The sequence below is a fragment of the Amblyraja radiata genome, chromosome 16, assembly GCF_010909765.2.
Source record: "Amblyraja radiata isolate CabotCenter1 chromosome 16, sAmbRad1.1.pri, whole genome shotgun sequence".
NCBI lineage: Eukaryota > Metazoa > Chordata > Chondrichthyes > Rajiformes > Rajidae > Amblyraja > Amblyraja radiata.
This window is the reverse complement of record NC_045971.1, coordinates 41,724,374-41,747,214: the sequence shown is the minus strand read 5'-3', so window position 1 is coordinate 41,747,214 and position 22,841 is coordinate 41,724,374. Positions and strand designations below refer to the sequence as shown.

Below are 22,841 nucleotides of genomic sequence, written 5' to 3'. Positions count from 1 at the left end.
GCCTCCCCCCTTTCAAAAACACTCGACGGAGAACACTGCCAGATGTGAGCGGGGAACTGAGGCCAGTTGTCCGTGATGTCTGGATCCCAATGCTCAGCACTTCATGTTTCGGAGTTGGCTGATGTTATTGATTTGTAATGAGCCTGATTTGTAATTAGTTGACAAAACCTTAATTTATTAATCTGGAATATCCAGGGGGATGGGATAAGTGTAATATTAAATGACATGAAATGTGTCAGGCTGTCTGTCACAACATACAGCCGATAACCCATTATTTCCTTAAGTTAAATATTGGGAAGGTAGCACTATTGTCATTTGCCACTCAATTATTATGTTTGTTTACCTCACTGACTATTTCTAACCCCCCCCCCCCCCCAATTCCTTTGACAGGTTGAATAGAAATGTCCCCAAACTCGTTGTTTTATTAATTGAACATGGAGATGAACATCCTCAAGGAGTGTAATCAGATGGAAACTGATTCAGATGCGATGTTTAAGAACTTGTTCAAAGAAGGGGCATATTTTAAAGTAGTGACAGAGATTTTTGCAGGGGAATATGTGAGGAGATTATTATTTGTCTTTAGTTTTAGATTGAACCAGGACATCTGAAGATTCAAAGTTTGATATAGTAATTGTGCTGATACTGACCCCAACCAACCACATAATGAATATCATACATTCAGGAGGTTTTACTTTTATGATGCCATTTAAACTTCACTTGGATTTCAATCACTTCAATGTAAAAGTAATTGGGAATGGGTAGCATTGGAACAATTTGCCCTTGGTACATATTAACTGTAATGTAATAATGTATGCATGTTGGTAGGTTGCAATCAAAACAAAGATATTTTTACCATTGTTGTGTTATGAATACCACAGAAAATATGATGTACTCTCAAGATCACATTTAATAGAATAATATTGCTTAAATATATAGTTATTGGACTTTGCATTTCGGAAAAGTCCCAGCTGAGAGGAAGACAGCAAAATACTGAAAATATTGGGGGTGAAAATAACTTCAGGACAGTTTGTTACGAAAAGGAAAGAAATGGTGACAAAATACTTATACAGCTGAGTGAGCATAATTTTATGGATGAGAAATTGTGTTCAACCAATTGATGACATTTGACAAAGTAACTCGTATGTTAGATAACAAGGAAGCCAATGAATGTAGCAAATTTTGTTATCCATAATTTGATCTGTGAAATGCCCCACATAAAGGATTACTGCATTAGATAAGCACCTGGGGAGTTGAACGTAACAGGTTAAGTCCACGTGGTCAGATATGGGGCTTTATGTGTGGGCCAGATATATTGTCAGTGCAAAGGGGCTGGGAGCAAGGCCAAGTTTGCATCCAGAGTCAAGGTCTGGAATAGTACAAGGTGTGCAGTCAAAGCTGGGACCAGGGGTGTGTTCAGCACTGGGAACCTAAGCAGGTAAGCAGCTATGATCAGGATAGAATAGGGGGCCAGGTGTAAGGCTGGACTCAGGGACATGAATGAGAGAAGGTATGCAACTGGAGTCAGGGCCAGGAGCAGTACCAGGTGTGCAGTGAGACCCAGGTTGGTCAACATGGGCCACGTGTTTGATTACAACCTGATTTCCATACATGAATACACTAAGATCATTCATGTGCTGCACGTGTTGATCAGAGCCTGGGCTTTACTGTGGAATGTAATTAGGAATGTAATTTACTCTAACCTTATTCATAGCTGATCCAATTTAAAGCATATATATTGCATTCAAGTGGCAGTTAAAAGACTTGCTACAGTATGCACCATATTGCACAATTTCAAGCTGAAAAATGCAAACGTTCCGTGCTCCCACACCTTCCCCATACCCCCCCCCCCCCCCCCCCTCCGGTCGCAACGCTCCCTCGGGCTTAGTCCCTCGCAATTTCTCACTCCCAACTCTCACCCAATGTTGGCAGCCCTGGAGAGAGAGACTGAGAGAGACAGACAGACACAGAGACAACGACAGAGACAGAGACAGAGACAGACAGACAGACAGACAGACAGACAGACAGACAGACAGACAGACAGACAGACAGACAGACAGACAGTGCAGAGATCCTCCCATTCTGGAACCAAGATGTAAGTAATTTGAAAACAAATGGAGTTAGTTGTCCATCCGGAATGGGCAGCCGTACTGAAGCTGTGCCAAGATTTGAGAATAAGGCTGACATTGCAAATATATGGGTCCAGCCTCCCTTATTTCCCTTTGGCTACGGATCTTTCACTCAGATTTAGAAGGTGTGTTTTGATAAGAAAATGTATAATTACACTAAAGTGCCTGTCCCACTTTCACGACCTAATTCACGACCTTTTTTACTCGTGGACATTTTTCATCATGATAGACAAAACGCCCCGACCTACTTGATGCCACGAGTACCTATGAGCATCGCCGCCTCCTACCTCATGACGACCAATGCTGCGAGTATGAGTCAAGGGCAAACTCGGCAGAGGTAGTGAATTAGGTCGTGAAAGTTGGTCACGCCCTTAACTTTTTTCTTTGTTCTTTGAGTGGAGCCCAAGAAGCACTGAACAACATGTGTGCTCTTTGTAATCTCGCCACTCTCGTCTCCCTATCCCAGGGCACTTAAGGAAGTGGATCTAGAAATTGTGGATGCATTGGTGATAATTTTCCAATGTTCTATAGACTCAGGATCAGTTCCTGTGCATTGGATGGTCGCCATTGTTATTCCACTCTTTAAGAAAGGCGGGAGAGAGAAAACAGAGAATTATACGCCAGTTAGCCTGCTGGGGAAGATGCTGGAGTCAATTATAAAAGATGAAATAGCCGCATATTTGGATAGCAGCAACAGGATCGGTCCGAGTCAGCATGGATTTACGAAGGGGAAATCATGCTTAACTAATATTTTGGAATTTTTTGAAGATGTAACTAGGAAAATGGACAAGGGAGAGCCAGTGGATGTAGTGTACCTGGACTTTCAGAAATCATTTGATAATGTCCCACAAAGGAGAATAGTGGGCAAAATTAGGGCACGTGGTATTGGGGGTGGAGTGCTGACATGGATTAAAAATTGGTTGGCAGACAGGAAACAGAGAGTGGGGATTAACGGGTCCCTTTCAGAATGGCAGGCAGTGACTAGTGGGGTACCGCAAGGCTCAGTGCTGGGACCACAGCTATTTACAATATACATTAATGATTTGGATGAAGGGATTCGAAGTAACATTAGCAAATTTGCAGATGACACAAAGCTGGGTGGCAATGTGAACTGTGAGGAGGATGCTGTGAGAATGAAGGGTGACTTGGACAGGTTGGGGGAGTGGGCAGATGCATGGCAGATGAAGTTTAATGCGGATAAATGTGAGGTTATCTACCTTGGTAGCAAAAAAGGGAAGGCAGTTTACTATCTATATGGCGTCAAGTTGGGAAAAGGGGAAGTACAGTGGGATCTGGGGGTCCTTGTTCATCAGTCGATGAAAGTAAGCATGCAGGTACAGCAGGCAGTGAAGAAAGCGAATGGCATGGTAGCCTTTATAACAAGAGTCGTCGAGTATAGGAGCAAAGAGGTCCGTCTGCAGTTTAGGCTGTGGGCCGAGCATCAAAAATGTGTCTAGAAATAGGATTTCGTGACCCAAGTCACCAAACTACATGACATTTTCACATATTGTGTAAAACAATCTATATAAATCACCCCTGAAACTCGATATGAAGAAGACTTGCACATTTTTATTAAATTAGAGAAAAACCGGAAAAATGTCGGGAATTTATTAGTCCAATCAAAGCACATTTAACATTGAGTTGTCTGCCAGTTGGCCAATCACGCGCTTTGTTTCAGGCTAGCACACAAAATGGCTGAGGGGGCTTCACAGATGCCTGTTTTACTGGAGATTCCGATGTGTTGTTCTGTGGAATAAATGTCGTGGAAACTTGCAACAGGTTAATTGTATTTAGTGGGAAAAGCATTAAAAAGGCTGAAGAAAGTGCTGCGAAGTGGATTAAAGTGGAAGAAAGCCTTCAAAGTCCCTGCTGATGTGCTGGAACACAAAGAAGGCCCCCATGAATCAACTAACTGAAAGGTAAGACTAAAGTCTGAATTTATGAAAATCTATCTGTATGGACTTTAATTAATTTAATTGCACCATTTATAATGTGAATAAATTCATTCATTCATTATTCATTCACTCACTCACTCACTCACTCACTTACTCATTCATTCATTCATTCATTCATTCATTCATTCATTCATTCATTCATTCATGAAATTGAGGGCCTAAACTATAACATAGTCAATTAAACATTGTCACTAATGCCAGCTTGTTGTAGAGTAATAAGTCTTTAACAAATAATCTCGGAGCTGCCTGCGAAAACTTATCGGGAAAAAGTGCTCCGATCGCGGGACATAGGTACTCGCGGTAAAGTGAAGCCACGGTCTCAATTAATAAGCGGACGGTTCGCGATCGCGGATCATCTCCGCGGGCGGGCGGGGGGAGGCTGTACATAGTGCCGTCTGTAGCGGTCGTTTTCAGACCCCGATAACGGGAGATAGACGGAGGGATATCGATCGCTATTTACCACGAGTACCTAGGTCCCGCGGTCGGAGCATTTTTTCCCAGTAATTTTTCGCAGGCAGCTCCGAGATTAGTTGTTAAAGACTTATTACTCTACAACAGGCTGGCATTAGTGACAATGTGTTTAAATTGACAGTGTTATAGTTTAGGCCCTCAATTTCATGAATGAATGAATGAATGGAGTAAGTGAGTGAGTGAATGAATGAATAATGAATGAATGAATTTATTCACATTATAAATGATGCAATTAAATTAATTAAAGTCCATACAGATAGATTTTCATAAATTCAGACTTTCGTCTTACCTTTCAGTTAGTTGATTCATGGGGGCCTTTTTTGTGTTCCAGCACATCAGCAGGGACTTTGAAGGCTTTCTTCCACTTTATTCCACTTTGCAGCACTTTCTTCAGCCTTTTTAATGCTTTTCCCACTAAATACAATTAACCTGCTGCAAGTTTCCACAACATTTATTCCACAGAACAACACATCGGAATCTCCAGTAAAACAGGCATCTGTGAAGCCCTCTCAGCCATGTTGTGTGCTAGCCTGAAACAAAGCGCGTAATTGGCCAACTGGCAGACAACTCAATGTTAAATGTGCTTTGATTGGATTAAAAGATTCCCGACATTTTACCGGTTTTTCTCTAATTTAATAAAAATGTGCAAGTCTTCTTCATATCGAGTTTCAGGGGTGATTCATATAGATTTTTTTACACAATATGTGAAAATTTCATGTAGTTTGGTGACTTAGGTCACAAAACTGCAGAATAAAGCTCCTCGGCCCACAGCCTAGTTGTACAGAGCCCTAGTGAGACCACACCTGGAGTATTGTGTGCAGTTTTGTTCCCCTAATTTGAGGAAGGACATTCTCGCTATTGTGGGAGTGCAGCTTAGGTTTACAAGGTTAATTCCCAGGATGGCAGGACTGTCATATGCTGAGAGAATGGAGCAGCTGGGCTTGTACACTCTGGAGTTTAGAAGGATGAGAGGGTTTCTCATTGAAACATATAAGATTGTTAACGGTTTGGACACGCTGGAGGCAGGAAACATGGTCCCGATGTCGGGGGAGTCCAGAACCAGGGGCCACAGTTTAAGAATAAAGCGGTAAGGCATTGAGAACAGAGATGAGGAAACACTTTTTTACACAGAGAGTTGTGATGCATTCTCTGCCTCAGAGGGTGGTGGCGGCAGGTTCTCTGGATGCTTTCAAGAGAGAGCTAGATAGGGCTCTTAAAGATAGCGGAGTCAGGGGATATGGGGTGAAGGCAGGAACAGGGTACTGATTGTGGATGATCAGCCATGATCACATTGAATGGCGGTGCTGGCTCGAAGGGCCGAAGGCCTCCTCCTGCACCTATTGTTTATTGTCTGACGATTTGATTAAAGATTGCTTTGGGTTTACCTTTAACAATTTTGATGTTGGCTTCTTAGGAAATCTGACAACACGGGCCTCCTCCCTCCACCCCCCCCCCCCCCCCCCCCCACCCCCCACACCGACACTACTCCACCTCCCCCCCCCACCCACCTCGACATTACTCCTCCACCCCCCCGACATTACTCCTCCACCCCCCCCACCCCGACATTACTCCTCCCTCCACCCCCCCGACATTACTCCTCCACCCCCCCCCGACATTACTCCTCCACCCCCCTCCCCCCCCCGACATTACTCCTCCCTCCACCCCCCGGCCGGGCCGCCCACCCATCAGCCCCTAGATCAGGCCCGGCCCGGCAACATCCCCGAGCTCTCCGCCAACCGCAGGCCCGGTCACTGTGAGCGTCTCCCGGTGCGAGGCGGCGGCCTGGACCCGCCCCCGGTCCCCCAGCCCCAGACTCACGGCTCAGCCCGTCCGCCCGTTGCCCCGGAGACAGAGACAGAGACAGAGACCGCGGGTGAAGCGTAGACTCTCCGTTCCACTCGCCCCGCCCCGCCTGGAGGACCATCTGTCATCCGCTCGCCCCGCCCCGCCTGGAGGACCATCTGTCATCCGCTCGCCCCGCCCCGCCCCGCCTGGAGGACCATCTGTCATCCACTCGCCCCGCTGGAGGACCGGCCCGAGCCGAGCGCGCACCCGGAATCAAAGCTCTTATAGCGGAGCAAGATGGGTAACTCTCACGCAAACGTGTTGTCCGCTCATGGGCGGATTTATGGTGATTATAGCGACCAGTCCCCGCCATCTTGTTCCGGCCAAAGATCGAAGCTTTGTTTCCGCAGCGGGGAGAGGGGGTGTGGGGCCCGGGGAGAGGGAGTGTGGGGCCCGGGGAGAGGGGGTGTGGGGCCCGGGGAGAGGGAGTGTGGGGCCCGGGGAGAGGGAGTGTGGGGCCCGGGGAGAGGGAGTGTGGGGCCCGGGGAGAGGGAGTGTGGGGCCCGGGGAGAGGGAGTGTGGGGCCCGGGGAGAGGGGGTGTGGGGCCCGGGGAGAGGGGGTGTGGGGCCCGGGGAGAGGGAGTGTGGGGCCCGGGGAGAGGGAGTGTGGGGCCCGGGGAGAGGGAGTGTGGGGCCCGGGGAGAGGGGGGTGTGGGGCCGGGAGAGGGGGGGTGGGGCCCGGGGAGAGGGAGTGTGGGGCAGGGGAGAGGGGGTGTGGGGCCGGGGAGAGGAGTGGGGCCGGGGTAGTGGGGGTGTGGGGCCCGGGGAGAGGGGGTGTGGGGCCCGGGGAGAGGGAGTGTGGGGCCCGGGGAGAGTGAGTGTGGGGCCCGGGAGAGGGGGTGTGGGGCCCGGGGAGAGGGAGTGTGGGGCCCGGGGAGAGGGGGTGTGGGGCCCGGGGAGAGGGGTGTGGGGCAAGGGGAGAGGAGTGGGGCAAGGGGAAGAGGGGGTGTGGGGACCCGGGGAGAGGGGGTGTGGGGAACGGGGAGTGGTGGGGCCGGGGAGAGGGGGTGTGGGGCACGGGAGGAGAGGGGTGTGGGGCCCGGGGAGAGGGGGTGTGGGGCCCGGGGAGAGGGGGTGTGGGGCCCGGGGAGAGGGGGTGTGGGGCCCGGGGAGTGTGGGGCCCGGGGAGAGGGGGTGTGGGGCCCGGGGAGAGGGGGTGTGGGGCCCGGGGAGAGGGGGTGTGGGGCCCGGGGAGAGGGGGTGTGGGGCCCGGGGAGAGGGGCATAGGAGGGGGGAGACATTGTAGTGTGGGGGCAGGCGAGGGAGTGCCGGGGGGGGGGAATAAGGCCTAATGTGTGTGAAGTTGCGGGGAGGTTTACAATGTTCCTTGTCTAGTCTGAAATAAAGTTCATCATTGGATCAGAAGAAATATAATTGTGTGTGTTATATGATTATATACATTTATATCACATTCATGTATGTGTGTTTATAAACATTTTATTCTTTATCAAGAATTAACAGAATTATGAATCTAACCCTATATCACGCACAAAAACTTCCCCCGCAATGTCAATTACCCTGCGAGTCGGGTCGGTTCCGGTTACTACAAAATCAACTCAAACACTGCTTGCGAGCCATTTAAAAAGAAATGATTTAAAAACCATTAAAAAAGACAATTACCAGTCAAATTTTATTCTTGACAAGAAGTATGAACTGACAGAATTATGAATCTAACCCTATATCACACACACAAACTGTTGCCCCGCAACATTGATTACACTGCGAGTCGGGTCGGGTCAGGTAGGCTCCGGTTACTAAAATGGGCGGTGAAAAATGCCCAGGATCCCCTCCGTAGCTACTACACGTCAGCCCATTGTATTTCGCAGGAGTGGCCTATCTTGCTCTGCTCTAAGATCTTTGCCCGAAATGACGTCATGGACGTCCTGCCTTCCACAAGCCAAAGATCAAAGGTTATAGAGGAGCTCTAGTATCTTTGCCACAAGTAACCTGATCCCAAAAAATGCTTGTGTTCAGTCTGGAAGGGTTTCGGCCCGAAACGTCGACTATTTCCTTCGTTCCATAGATGCTGCTGCACCCGCTGAGTTTCTCCAGCAATTTTGTGTACCCAAAAGATTCTTGCTTATCCCGTCCTACAGGGCCCACACAGGCCGGGGGTCCCAGCCCCTCCAGGGTCCACACAGGCCGGATGTCCCAGCCCCTACAGGGCCCACACAGGCTGGGCCAGGGGTCCCAGCCCCTACAGAGCCCACACAGGCCGGGCCGCGGGTCCGACTCCAACAGGGTCCACACAGGCCGGGGGTGCCAGCCCCTACAGGGCCCACACAGGCTGGGGGTCCCAGCCCCTACAGGGCCCACACAGGCCGGCCGGTAGGTCCCAGCCCCTACAGGGCCCACACAGGCCGGGCCGGGGGTCGCAGCCCCTACAGGGCCCACACAGGCCGGGGGTCCCAACCCCAGGGTGAGAGCAGCAGAGGGTCCCGACTGTCTCAACCCCAGATGGGAGGGTGTCCCCCCCTCTTCCCACGGTCGGGAGCTTTTGCATTTTTCAGCTTTAAATTGTGCAATCTGGTGCATACTGTAGCGAGTCTTTGAACTTACACTTGAATGCAACATTTATGCTTTAAATTGATTTAGGTATGAATAAGGTTAGGCTAAATTTCATTCCTAATTACATTCCACAATATAGGCCAGGCACAGATGAACAGGTGCAGCACAATAATGACTATATTCATGTATGTAAATCAGATTATATTAATGCTGTCTTGCATATATATATATAGAGAAAAACACAGAGAAACAAAGCAAAAGTCAGACTTCCATCACTGTTCTGCACAAATAAATCAATCAACCTTGTTCAAGAAGGAACTGCAGTTGCTGGAGAATTGAAGGTAGATAAAATTGCTGGAGAAACTCAGCGGGTGCGGCAGCATCTATGGCAACGTTTCGGGCCGAAATAGGCAACGTTTAGGGCCGAAACCCTTCTTCAGACCGTTTCAACCTTACCCTTTGAATATAGAAACAAGACGAAAATAATGCCACATATTCAATCATATACGGTTCAATGAAATTAAGATATATATGTAAAAATACATATGGAAACAGGCCCTTCCGCCCACCAAGTCCACACTGACCAGCAATCTATCATACCAATTCCATAAATCACGCCAGGGACAATTTACAGAAGCCAATTAACCTACATAGAAACATAGAAAATAGGTGCAGGAGTAGGCCATTCGGCCCCTCGAGCCTGTACCGCCATTCAATATGATCATGGCTGATCATCCAACTCAGTATCCTGTACCTGCCTTCTCTCCATATTCCCTGATCCCTTTATCCACAAGGGTCACATCCAACTCCCTCTTAAATATAGCCAATGAACTGGCCTCCACTGGCAGATAATTCCACAGATTCACCACTCTCTGTGTAAAAAATGTTTTTCTCATCTCGGTCCTAAAAGACTTCTTCCTTATCCTTAAACTGACCCCTTGTTCTGGACTTCCCCAACATCGGGAATAATCTTCCTGCATCTAGCCTGTCCAACCCCTTAAGAATGTTGTAAGTTTCTATAAGATCCCCCCTCAATCTTCTAAATTCTAGTGAGTACAAGCCAAGTCTATCCAGTCTTTCTTCATATGAAAGTCCCGCCATCCCAGGAATCAGTCTTGTGAACCTTCTCTGTACTCCCTCTATGGCAAGAATGTCTTTCCTCAGATTAGGAGACCAAAACTGTACGTAATACTCCAGGTGTGGTCTCACCAAGACCCTGCACAACTGCAGTAGAACCTCCCTGCTCTTATACTCAAATTCCTTTGCTATGAATGCTAACATACCATTCGCTTTCTTCACTGCCTGCTGCACCTGCACACCTGATTTTATTATGGGGAACAAGGAAATGGCAGATGAGTTGAACAGGTATTTTGGATCCATCTTCACAAAGGAGGACACAAACAATGTTCCTGATATAGTAGTGGCCAGAGGATCTGGGATGACAGAGGAACTGAAGGAAATCCACATTAGGCAGGAAATAGTGTTGGATAGACTGATGGAAGGCTGATAAACCCCCAGGGCCTGATGATCCCACGGTACTTAAGGAAGTGGCTCCAGAAATCGTGGTGCATTGGTGATAATTTTCCAATGTTGTATAGACTCAGGATCAGTTCCTGTGGATTTGAGGGTAGCTAATGTTATCCCACGTTTTAAGAAAGGCGGGAGAGAGAAACGGGGAATTATAGACCAGTTAGCCTGACATCGGTGGTGGGGAAGATGCTGGAGTCAATTATAAAAGATGAAATAGCCACACATTTGGATAGCAGTAACAGGATCAGTCCGATTCAGCATGGATTTACGAAGGGGAAATCATGCTTGACTAATCTCCTGGGATTTTTTGAGGATGTAACTCAGAAAATGGACAAACTAGAGCCAGTGGATGTAGTGTGCCTGGACTTTCAGAGACCATTTGATAAGGTCCCACGTAGGAGATTAGTGGGTAAAATTAGGGTACATGGTATTGGGGGTGGAGTGCTGACATGGATAGAAAATTGGTTGGCAGCCAGGAAACAGAGAGTGGGGATTAATGAGTCCCTTTCAGAATGGCAGGCAGTGACTAGTGGGGTACCGCAAGGCTCGGTGCTGGGACCGCAGCTATTTACAATATACATCAATGATTTGGATGAAGGGATTTAAAGTAACATTAGCAAATTTGCAGATGACACAAAGCTGGGTGGCAGTGTGAACTGTGAGGAGGATGCTTTGAGAATGCAGGGTAACTTGGACAGGTTGGGGGAGTGGGCAGATGCTTGGCAGATGAAGTTTAATGCAGATAAATGTGAGGTTATCCACTTTGGTAGCAAAAACAGGAAGGCAGATTAATATCTAAATGGTGTCAAGTTGGGAAAAGGGGAAGTACAATGGGATCTGGGGGTCCTTGTACATCAGTCTATGAAAGTACGAAAGCGAATGGCATGTTGGCCTTTATAACAAGATGAATCGAATATAGGAGCAAAGAGGTCCTTATCAGTATCAGTATTCCTTTAATATCATTTCCCTGAGTACTCGCATACACAGAGGAAACGAAAAAACGTTGCTCAATCGGTTTCCATTCAGTGTATAAATAAAAACAAAAAGGATAATACATAGAAAGTAGGACTAAAATTAACAATATAATAAAAACAGACAGTCCGATCGACAGCGGCTTTACTGCAGTGGGTCTGGATGTGATGGTGAGCGATATTTTGGGAGGGGACAAAGTCCGTTAATCAGTCTTATTGCCTGTGGGAAGAAGCTGGGGAGCATCCTCAGTTGCAGTTGTACAGAGCCCTAGTGAGACCCCACCTGGAGGATTGTGTGCAGGTTTGGTCACCTAATTTGTGGAAGGACATTCTTGCTATTGAGGGAGTGCAGCAAAGGTTTACAAGGTTAATTCCCGGGATAGCGGGACTGTCATATGCTGAGAGAATGGAGCAGCTGGGCTTGTACACTCTGGAGTTTAGAAGGATGAGAGGGTTTCTCATTGAAACATATAAGATTGTGAAGGGTTTGGACACGCTAGAGGCAGGAAACATGTTCCCGATGTTGGGGGAGTCCAGAACCAGGGGCCACAGTTTAACTCCACTGCGATATCTCCTCAAGGTATGCCTACTTTGAAGAAGTTCTCCTCCTCTCTCCGGAGACAGTTTCACAACCTCCTCTCTAACTGCACACCTTCTGTGATCCCCCTGCCCTCCAACTATACGACCATACCCTTACCCAGACTCGATACCACAGCCACATTTGCTTCCTCAGGACCTGCCTGCGCCATCATCTCATACCCCACGGCTTCCAGCTCCAGTTCTCCACCTCCCAGTTCGGACCCCAACCGGACCATCGGTACCGACTGGCGATCCACCGGCATACCCAGCAATTCTCCAACCGGGCACTGAGATCCACCCTGGTCGCGATGCGCCGGCACCAACAGGACCTCACATCGACACTCCCTGTGCTTCAGGCCTCACTAACCCAGACCTGCAACGGACCCCAGCTGTATTTCATCCGCCGGAAGATCCACCTCTTAAATAAAAAATTCCTGGCCTACCTTAATTCCACCAAGGACCTTAAATTATCCCGACTCCAGGCCGCTCCCGACGCCTACACTCCGCGACTCGACCGCCCGCAGACTCCGGGCCCCAACTCTGGCCCGCATCGCCTGCCCGAGTCCCGCGACGCCATCTTGGCCACGAGGAGCGACTTCCATACTCACCGGGACGCCGCCTTCACCGACCTCTACATCGATGCCGCCGACGACCCTCACCTGCCGACCGATGACGCCCAGCCTCGCAGCTTCAACGGTAACTTGGACTCGCTCCCCCTCGCCGATTCCTCCGACATCGCCACCCGACCCGAACTACCCGACAACGCCGCCGGACCGGGGCTATCTCAACATGGCCGCCGCTACGCCCCCGATTCATCTCGCCGCCGACCCGCCGACCATCCGCCCACCGGGACCACCCACGCATCGCCCGCGGACCCCGACTCAACCACCACTGGACTCCAACCATCGGGTCCGGTGACCCGCGCCACTCGGCTCCGACCATCGGGTCCGTTGACCCTCGCCACTGGACTCCGACCATCGGGTCCGGTGACCCGCGCCACTCCACCCCCCTCCAGCAACCCACAGCCGTCGCCTTACCTGGAGCCTGGACTCTGCACTGGGCCTGCAGCCTCCACGCTGCTTTCTCCCACTCTCCTGGATTTAACTCCACTGGGTCCTAGCGCCCGTCTGCCCAGCCGTGCTAACCTCAGTGCCTGCTCCACTGACCCTCCCCCATCCCCCCCCAACCATGTCACACCCGCTCTTCCCCACCCACCTTACAGCCCTCTCTCCCCCCCACCCCCTGACCACCCACAACCCCCCCCCCCCACACATCGCCCCGTCCCCAGTCTACCCACCTGCCTTCCTCTGGCCCCAACTCCCACCCCTGCCGGGTGTTCACCATCCCCCCCGACCTCCCCCTCTCCCCCACCCAACGGTCTGTCCTCAGCAGAGGTCTCACCTTTGTCCCCCGCCGTCCCCATCTCAATGAGTTCCGCGCCCACCATGACTTGGAGCGCTTCTACCGTCGTCTCCGCCTCACAGCGCACTTCCATGGGAAGGAGTCCCCGCCCCCTAATGATGACCCCTTTTCCCGTCTCCAACGCACCCCCTCCTAGTGGAACCCCCCTCATAAAGTCCCGGCTCTGGAACTCTTCATTCAGAACTGCCGCCGCGACGTCAACCGCCTCAACTTCTCCACTCCCCTGTCTCACTCCAATCTTTCCCCCTCTGAACGCACTGCCATCGAATCACTCCGCAAAAACCCAGACTGGGTCATCAAACCAGCCGACAAGGGAGGTGCCGTGGTAGTCTGGCGCGCCGACCTCTACAAAGCTGAGGCCACGCGCCAACTCACGGACACCCCCTCCTACTTACCCTTGGACCATGACCCCACTGACGAGCACCAGGCCACCATTTCTAGCACCATCACCGACTTCATCAATTCCCACGCCCTACCTGACCAAGCCTCCAAACTCATCGTTCCCCAGCCCCGCACGGCCCGTTTTTACCTTCTCCCAAAAATCCACAAACCCGGCTCTCCCGGCAGACCCATTGTCTCTGCGTGTTCGTGCCCCGCCGAACTCATCTCCACATACCTTGACTCCATCCTATCCCCCTTGGTCAAATCCCTCCCCACCTATGTTCTAGACACCTCAGACACTCTCCGCCGCCTCCACGCATTCCACTCTCTGGGCCCTCACCCCCTCATCTTCACCATGGATGTCCGGTCACTCTACACCTCCATCCCCCACCACGATGGCCTCAGAGCCCTCCGGTTCTTCCTCGACCAGAGGAGCAACCTATACCCAGCCACTGACACTCTCCTCCGCTTAGCGGAGTTGGTCCTCACCCTCAATAACTTTACATTTGACTCCTCCCATTTCCTCCAAACACAAGGCGTAGCTATGGGCACACGCATGGGCCCGAGCTACGCCTGCCTCTTTGTCGGGTACGTTGAACAATCCTTGTTCGAGGCGTACCAGGGCCCCATCCCCGACCTCTACCTCCGCTACATTGACGACTGCTTTGGTGCCACCTCCTGCACCCACACACAACTGACTGACTTCATCCACTTCACCACCAACTTCCATCCGGCACTCCAATACACCTGGACGATTTCCGACACTTCCCTACCATTCCTTGACCTCACCATCTCCATCGCAGGGGACAGACTCCTGACCGACATACATTACAAACCCACTGACTCACATGGCTATCTGGACTACACGTCTTCCCACCCTGCCCCCTGCAAAGACTCCATCCCCTACTCCCAATTCCTCCGCCTACGCCGCATCTGTTCCCAGGACGAGACATTTCATACCAGGGCATCGGAAATGTCCTCGTTCTTCAGGGAACGGGGATTCCCCTCCGCCACCATAGATGAGGCTCACACCAGGGTCTCATCCATACCCCGCAACACTGCTCTCTCTCCCCATCCCCGCACACGCAACAAGGGCAGAGTCCCTCTGGTCCTCACCTTTCACCCCACCAGCCGGCAAATACAACACATAATCCTCCGCCATTTCCGCCACCTCCAACGTGACCCCACCACTCGCCACATCTTCCCATCTCCCCCAATGTCTGCCTTCCGCAAAGACCGCTCCCTCCGCAACTCCCTCATCAATTCTTCCCTTCCCTCCCGCACCACCCCCTCCCCGGGCACTTTCCGTTGCAACCGCAAGAAATGCAACACCTGTCCCTTCACCTCCCCCCTCGACTCCATTCAAGGTCCCAAGCAGTCGTTCCAGGTGCGACAAAGGTTCACCTGTATCACCTCCAACCTCATCTACTGCATCCGCTGCTCTAGATGTCAGCTCATTTACATCGGTGAGACCAAGCGTAGGTTGGGCGATCGTTTCGCCGAACACCTCCGCTCAGTCCGCAATAACCTACCTGACCTCCCGGTGGCTCAGCACTTCAACTCCCCCTCCCATTCCCAATCCGACCTCTCTGTCCTGGGTCTCCTCCATTGCCAGAGTGAGCAACAGCGGAAATTGGAGGAACAGCACCTCATATTCCGTCTGGGGTCCTTGCGTCCTTATGGCATTAACATTGAATTCTCCCAATTTGGCTAGCCCGTGCTGTCTCCTCCCCTTCCTTAACCCTCTAGCTGTCTCCTCCCACCCTCCCATCCGCCCGCCCTCGGGCTCCTCCTCCTCCTCCCCTTTTCCTTCTTTCTTTCCCCACCTCCCATCAGTCTGAAGAAGGGTTTCGGCCCGAAACGTCGCCTATTTCCTTCGCTCCATAGATGCTGCTGCACCCGCTGAGTTTCCCCAGCAATTGTGTGTACCTTCGATATTCCAGCATCTGCAGTTCCCTTTTGAACACTTTGTCTACTCCACTGCGATATCTCCTCAAGGTATGCCTACTTTGAAGAAGTTCTCCTCCTCTCTCCGGAGACAGTTTCACAACCTCCTCTCTAACTGCACACCTTCTGTGATCCCCCCTGCCCTCCAACTATACGACCATACCCTTACCCAGACTCGATACCACAGCCACATTTGCTTCCTCGGGACCTGCCTGCGCCATCATCTCATACCCCACGGCTTCCAGCTCCAGTTCCCCACCTCCCAGTTCGGACCCCAACCGGACCATCGGTACCGACTGGCGATCCACCGGCATACCCAGCAATTCTCCAACCGGGCACTGAGATCCACCCTGGTCGCGATGCGCCGGCACCAACAGGACCTCACATCGACACTCCCTGTGCTTCAGGCCTCGCTAACCCAGACCTGCAACGGACCCCAGCTGTATTTCATCCGCCGGAAGATCCACCTCTTAAATAAAAAATTCCTGGCCTACCTTAATTCCACCAAGGACCTTAAATTATCCCGACTCCAGGCCGCTCCCGACGCCTACACTCCGCGACTCGACCGCCCGCAGACTCCGGGCCCCAACTCTGGCCCGCATCGCCTGCCCGAGTCCCGCGACGCCATCTTGGCCACGAGGAGCGACTTCCATACTCACCGGGACCCCGCCTTCACCGACCTCTACATCGATGCCGCCGACGACCCTCACCTGCCGACCGATGATGCCCAGCCTCGCAGCTTCAACGGTAACTTGGACTCGCTCCCCCTCGCCGATTCCTCCGACATCGCCACCCGACCCGAACTACCCGACAACGCCGCCGGAACGGGGCGCTCTCAACATGGCCGCCGCTACGCCCCCGATTCATCTCGCCGCCGACCCGCCGACCATCCGCCCACCGGGACCACCCACGCATCGCCTGCGGACCCCGACTCAACCACCACTGGACTCCAACCATCGGGTCCGTTGACCCTCGCCACTGGACTCCGACCATCGGGTCCGGTGACCCGCGCCACTCCACCCCCCTCCAGCAACCCACAGCCGTCGCCTTACCTGGAGCCTGGACTCTGCACTGGGCCTGCAGCCTCCACGCTGCTTTCTCCCACTCTCCTGGATTTAACTCCACTGGGTCCTAGCGCCCGTCTGCCCAGCCGTGCTAACCTCAGTGCCTGCTCCACTGACCCTCCCCCATCCCCCCCCAACCATGTCACACCCGCTCTTCCCCACCCACCTTACAGCCCTCTCTCCCCCCCACCCCCTGACCACCCACAACCCCCCTCCACACATCGCCCCGTCCCCAGTCTACCCACCTGCCTTCCTCTGGCCCCAACTCCCACCCCTGCCGGGTGTTCACCATCCCCCCCGACCTCCCCCACCCAACGGTCTGTCCTCAGCAGATGTCTCACCTTTGTCCCCCTCCGTCCCCATCTCAATGAGTTCCGCGCCCACCATGACTTGGAGCGCTTCTACCGTCGTCTCCGCCTCACAGCGCACTTCCATGGGAAGGAGTCCCCGCCCCCTAATGATGACCCCTTTTCCCGTCTCCAACGCACCCCCTCCTCGTGGAACCCCCCTCATAAAGTCCCGGCTCTGGAACTCTTCATTCAGAACTGCCGCCGCGACGTCAACCGCCTCAACTTCTCCACTCCCCTGTCTCACTCCAATCTTTCCCCCTCTGAATAGGTATGTTGCAAAGCCTACCTGAAGCGTCTTTGAAAATCTGCCGCTGCGGGTGTGCGCGATTTTGGCGCCGTTTAGAGGGGGCGGGTTTAAAACGCGATTTTCTCTAGGCTGTTCAAATCGAAGATGTTCAGCCTAGTTAATTATTAACGAAAAATCGCTGGAAGACCCCGTCGCAAAAGCTATTATTAGGTTTAAAGGCCTTGAATAATAGTTATAGTAGTTTAAAAATAAATCTCTAAACCCGCGACCGCCAGCAACCGCAGGGTCTCATAAAGCAGACAGCTGAAGGTAGGTTGTATATTTTTACATTAAAAAGGGCTTCTAAAGATCCCTTTATACAAAGTTTAATATTGCGAGTAGCTCATTTTGGGCCCATTATATCGCGCAGTATTTTTCTGGGCATTTGGGGCACAAATCTACCGCAATGTGAACGTTCTAAACCAGCGCGTTCCACAGGGACCCACTGGAAAGCTGATTTAAATGGGCATTTATTTACAGCAATTGAACACTGAATTCCTTCCATTTGGCCTATAAATTAATGTAAATGAGATTTAAAAATCATGTTTTATTGTGAATCATTTGTGAATATTATTTGGACATTTAGGCTATTTAAAAATGTTAATCATTTATTAAGAAATGGATAGATGTTTAGATCTAGTAATTGAAGTCTGAAATTAGCTACAATTAGGTAACTAACTAATTATATGCTTTAATTTCAGGTCATCCAAGTAAGATTATTTTATATTTGTTTCAGAATGCTTCAATATATGATAACTGAAAATTTCATTCAGTTCTCTTAATTTTTAAGAAAGTTATGGGCTTTTGACTGTTCACGATCACAACTTTTTTGTTATGTCCATAGAAAATCAATAGGGAACAAGATGCTCATTTCCGAGTATGAAAATGGCCATAACTTTTTAAATACTTGAGATATGAAAGTGAATTAGGTGTCAAATTAAACTTATTTTTATGCTTTATCTGATGGGATAAATTACAGACTTGATTTTTAAAATCTCAAAATTTTGTAACATTGCTACTCTGAACGCACTGCCATCGAATCACTCCGCAAAAACCCAGACTGGGTCATCAAACCAGCCGACAAGGGAGGTGCCGTGGTAGTCTGGCGCGCCGACCTCTACAAAGCTGAGGCCACGCGCCAACTCACGGACACCTCCTCCTGCTTACCCTTGGGCCATGACCCCACTGACGAGCACCAGGCCACCATTTCTAGCACCATCACCGACTTCATCAATTCCCACGCCCTACCTGACCAAGCCTACAAACTCATCGTTCCCCAGCCCCGCACGGCCCGTTTTTACCTTCTCCCAAAAATCCACAAACCCGGCTCTCCCGGCAGACCCATTGTCTCTGAGTGTTCGTGCCCCGCCGAACTCATCTCCACATACCTTGACTCCATCCTATCCCCCTTGGTCAAATCCCTCCCCACCTATGTTCTAGACACCTCAGACACTCTCCGCCGCCTCCACGCATTCCACTCTCTGGGCCCTCACCCCCTCATCTTCACCATGGATGTCCGGTCACTCTACACCTCCATCCCCCACCACGATGGCCTCAGAGCCCTCCGGTTCTTCCTCGACCAGAGGAGCAACCTATACCCAGCCACTGACACTCTCCTCCGCTTAGCGGAGTTGGTCCTCACCCTCAATAACTTTACATTTGACTCCTCCCATTTCCTCCAAACACAAGGCGTAGCTATGGGCACACGCATGGGCCCGAGCTACGCCTGCCTCTTTGTCGGGTACGTTGAACAATCCTTGTTCGAGGCGTACCAGGGCCCCATCCCCGACCTCTACCTCCGCTACATTGACGACTGCTTTGGTGCCACCTCCTGCACCCACACACAACTGACTGACTTCATCCACTTCACCACCAACTTCCATCCGGCACTCCAATACACCTGGACGATTTCCGACACTTCCCTACCATTCCTTGACCTCACCATCTCCATCGCAGGGGACAGACTCCTGACCGACATACATTACAAACCCACTGACTCACATGGCTATCTGGACTACACGTCTTCCCACCCTGCCCCCTGCAAAGACTCCATCCCCTACTCACAACTCCTCCGCCTACGCCGCATCTGTTCCCAGGACGAGACATTTCATACCAGGGCATCGGAAATGTCCTCGTTCTTCAGGGAACGGGGATTCCCCTCCGCCACCATAGATGAGGCTCACACCAGGGTCTCATCCATACCCCGCAACACTGCTCTCTCTCCCCATCCCCGCACACGCAACAAGGGCAGAGTCCCTCTGGTCCTCACCTTTCACCCCACCAGCCGGCAAATACAACACATAATCCTCCGCCATTTCCGCCACCTCCAACGTGACCCCACCACTCGCCACATCTTCCCATCTCCCCCAATGTCTGCCTTCCGCAAAGACCGCTCCCTCCGCAACTCCCTCGTCAATTCTTCCCTTCCCTCCCGCACCACCCCCTCCCCGGGCACTTTCCGTTGCAACCGCAAGAAATGCAACACCTGTCCCTTCACCTCCCCCCTCGACTCCATTCAAGGTCCCAAGCAGTCGTTCCAGGTGCGACAAAGGTTCACCTGTATCTCCTCCAACCTCATCTACTGCATCCGCTGCTCTAGATGTCAGCTCATTTACATCGGTGAGACCAAGCGTAGGTTGGGCGATCGTTTCGCCGAACACCTCCGCTCAGTCCGCAATAACCTACCTGACCTCCCGGTGGCTCAGCACTTCAACTCCCCCTCCCATTCCCAATCCGACCTCTCTGTCCTGGGTCTCCTCCATTGCCAGAGTGAGCAACAGCGGAAATTGGAGGAACAGCACCTCATATTCCGTCTGGGGTCCTTGCGTCCTTATGGCATTAACATTGAATTCTCCCAATTTGGCTAGCCCGTGCTGTCTCCTCCCCTTCCTTAACCCTCTAGCTGTCTCCTCCCACCCTCCCATCCGCCCGCCCTCGGGCTCCTCCTCCTCCTCCCCTTTTCCTTCTTTCTTTCCCCACCCCCCATCAGTCTGAAGAAGGGTTTCGGCCCGACACGTCGCCTATTTCCTTCGCTCCATAGATGCTGCTGCACCCGCTGAGTTTCCCCAGCAATTGTGTGTACCAGCCACAGTTTAATTCTCTGCCTCAGAGGGCGGTGGAGGCAGGTTCTCTGGATGCTTTCAAGAGAGAGCTAGATGAGGCTCTTATAAATAGCGTAGTGAGGGGATATTGTGAGAAGGCAGGAACGGGGAACTGATTGTGGATGATCAGCCATGACCACGGTGCTGTATCGAAGGGCCGAATGGCCAACTCCTGCACCTATTGTCTATTGAGGCGTCGACTGTGCCTGAGACAAAGGGGAGCCCCCAGCTCTAAGATCTGAACTATAGTGAAAGTTCGGGCAGACTTTAATACAATTCTCAGTACAAAGAGTCAATATGTTGATATTCTGCATTAAATAACAGAGGGAGAAAGAAATGCTTTTGCTCTATAGATCTGTCATCAACACGCATGCGCCGGATTGTTCCCGCCCCCTCTGTGTCTCCGCCTCCACTATTGGCTGAGACCAGTGACGGACACCGCCGGTAGCCAATGGGAACAGAGGGGCGGGCGCAGCGAGCTCTGACGGCCGTCAAACCGTCTCCGCGCCTGCGTGACGCGCACGCGCAAAGGGCGCCCCTCAGGAGAGCGATGACGAAGCTGGCCGGTGATTGACAGCGCATGGGGGCGGGGTCAATCAGGGCATCACCGCCCAGTGCGGCAGGTTCAATCCCCACCCCTGACCACAGCAACACATCACATCCAATGCATCCCATACATGGATAATATTTAATTAATGGAAACTGACATTCATCACCTGCTCGATCTTGGAAGGTGGCAATAAAAGCTCAGATGGAAGCAAATATTCATGTTATTTGTCATGTAAAGCATCCCTGGAGAGAAGGAATGGGTGACCTTCCTGGTCGAGACACAGAATCAGTCAGGGTCGGCTGTGGGCCGAGGAGCTATATTCTGCAGTTTCGTGACCCAAGTCACCAAACTACATGAAATTTTCACATATTGTGTTAAAAAATTATATAAATCACCCCTGAAACTCGATATGAAGAAGACTTGCACATTTTTATTAAATTAGAGAAAAACCGGAAAATTTTCGGGTAATATTTAGTTCAATCAAAGCACGTTTAACATTGAGTTGTCTGCCAGTTGTTTCAGGCTAGCACACAACATGGCTAAGGGGGCTTCACAGATGCCTGTTTTACTGGAGATTCCGATTTGTTGTTCTGTGGAATAAATGTCGTGGAAACTTGAAGCAGGTTAATTGTATTTAGTGGGAAAAGCATTAAAAAGGCTGAAGAAAGTGCAGCTAAGTGGGTTAAAGTGCAAGAAAGCCTTGAAAGCAAAGTCCCTGCTGAGGTCCTGGAACACAAAGATTTAGACAGCCAGGGACCAACTCTAACTAAAAGGTAAGATCTAACGTCTGAATTTATGAAAATCTATCTGTATGGAGTTTAATTAATTTAATTGCACCCTTTTATAATGTGAATAAATTCATTCATTCATTCACTTACTTCATTCATTCACTTTGTTCATTCATGAAATGGAGGGCCTAAACTATATGTATCCAAAACACAGTAAATTAAACATTGTCACTAATGCCAGCTTGTTGTAGAGTAATAAGTCTTTAACAGCTAATCTCGGAGCTGCCTGCGAAAACTTACCGGGAAAAAGTGCTCCGACCGCGGTAAAGTGAAGCCGCGGTCTCAATTAATAAGCGGCCGATTCGCGAACGCGGATCCGCGGTTCATCTCCGCGGGCAGGGGGGGCAGCGGGGGGGTGAGGCTGTACATAGTGCCGTCTATAGCGGTCATTTTCAGACCCCGACAACGGGGAAAATTTTTTGAGAAACTTTTGAGAACGTTTTGGGGAAATTTTGGAGAGATAGAGGGAGAGATAGAGAGAGAGAGAGGGAAAGAGGGAGAGAGGGAGAGTGAGAGAGCGAGGGAGAGTGTGAGGGAGAGAGGGATGAGGGACGAGGTAGAGAGAAGTATTCACTTCTCCCTCCCTCTCTGGTCGTCATGGTGGCCGAGCGGTAGAGTTGCCGCCTCACGGCGCCAGAGACCCCGGTTCGATCCTGACCACGGGCGCTATCTGTGCGGAGTTTGCACGTTCTCTCCCTGTGACCTGCGTGGGTTTTCTCTGGGCACTCCGTTTTCCTCCCACATTTCAAAGACGTGCGGGTTTGTAGGTTAATTGACGTGTGTGTGTGTGTGTGTGTGTTAGTGTTAGTGTCCGTGGATCGCTGGTCGGCAAGGACCCGTTGGGCCAAAGGGCCTGATTTTGTGCTTTCTCTCTAAACTAAACTAGTGTGTGAACGGGCGATTACTGGCCGGCACAGACTCGGTGGGCCGAAGGGCCTGTTTCTGCGCTGTATCTCCAAACTAAACT

The 22,841-nt window shown here is 51.2% G+C and overlaps 1 protein-coding gene across 1 annotated transcript in view; it reads right to left on the bottom strand.

Annotated features, from left to right (window-relative positions):
• The window catches only part of LOC116982168 (zinc finger protein 239-like), a 1,102,810-nt gene extending 1,096,329 nt beyond the window's left edge, over positions 1-6,481 (bottom strand). Inside the window, exon 1 of the mRNA XM_033035477.1 lies at positions 6,371-6,481. The gene's annotated coding sequence lies outside the window, so the exon portion shown is untranslated. The remainder of the gene's footprint in view (positions 1-6,370) is intronic.
• Between the last annotated feature and the right edge of the window lie 16,360 nt (positions 6,482-22,841).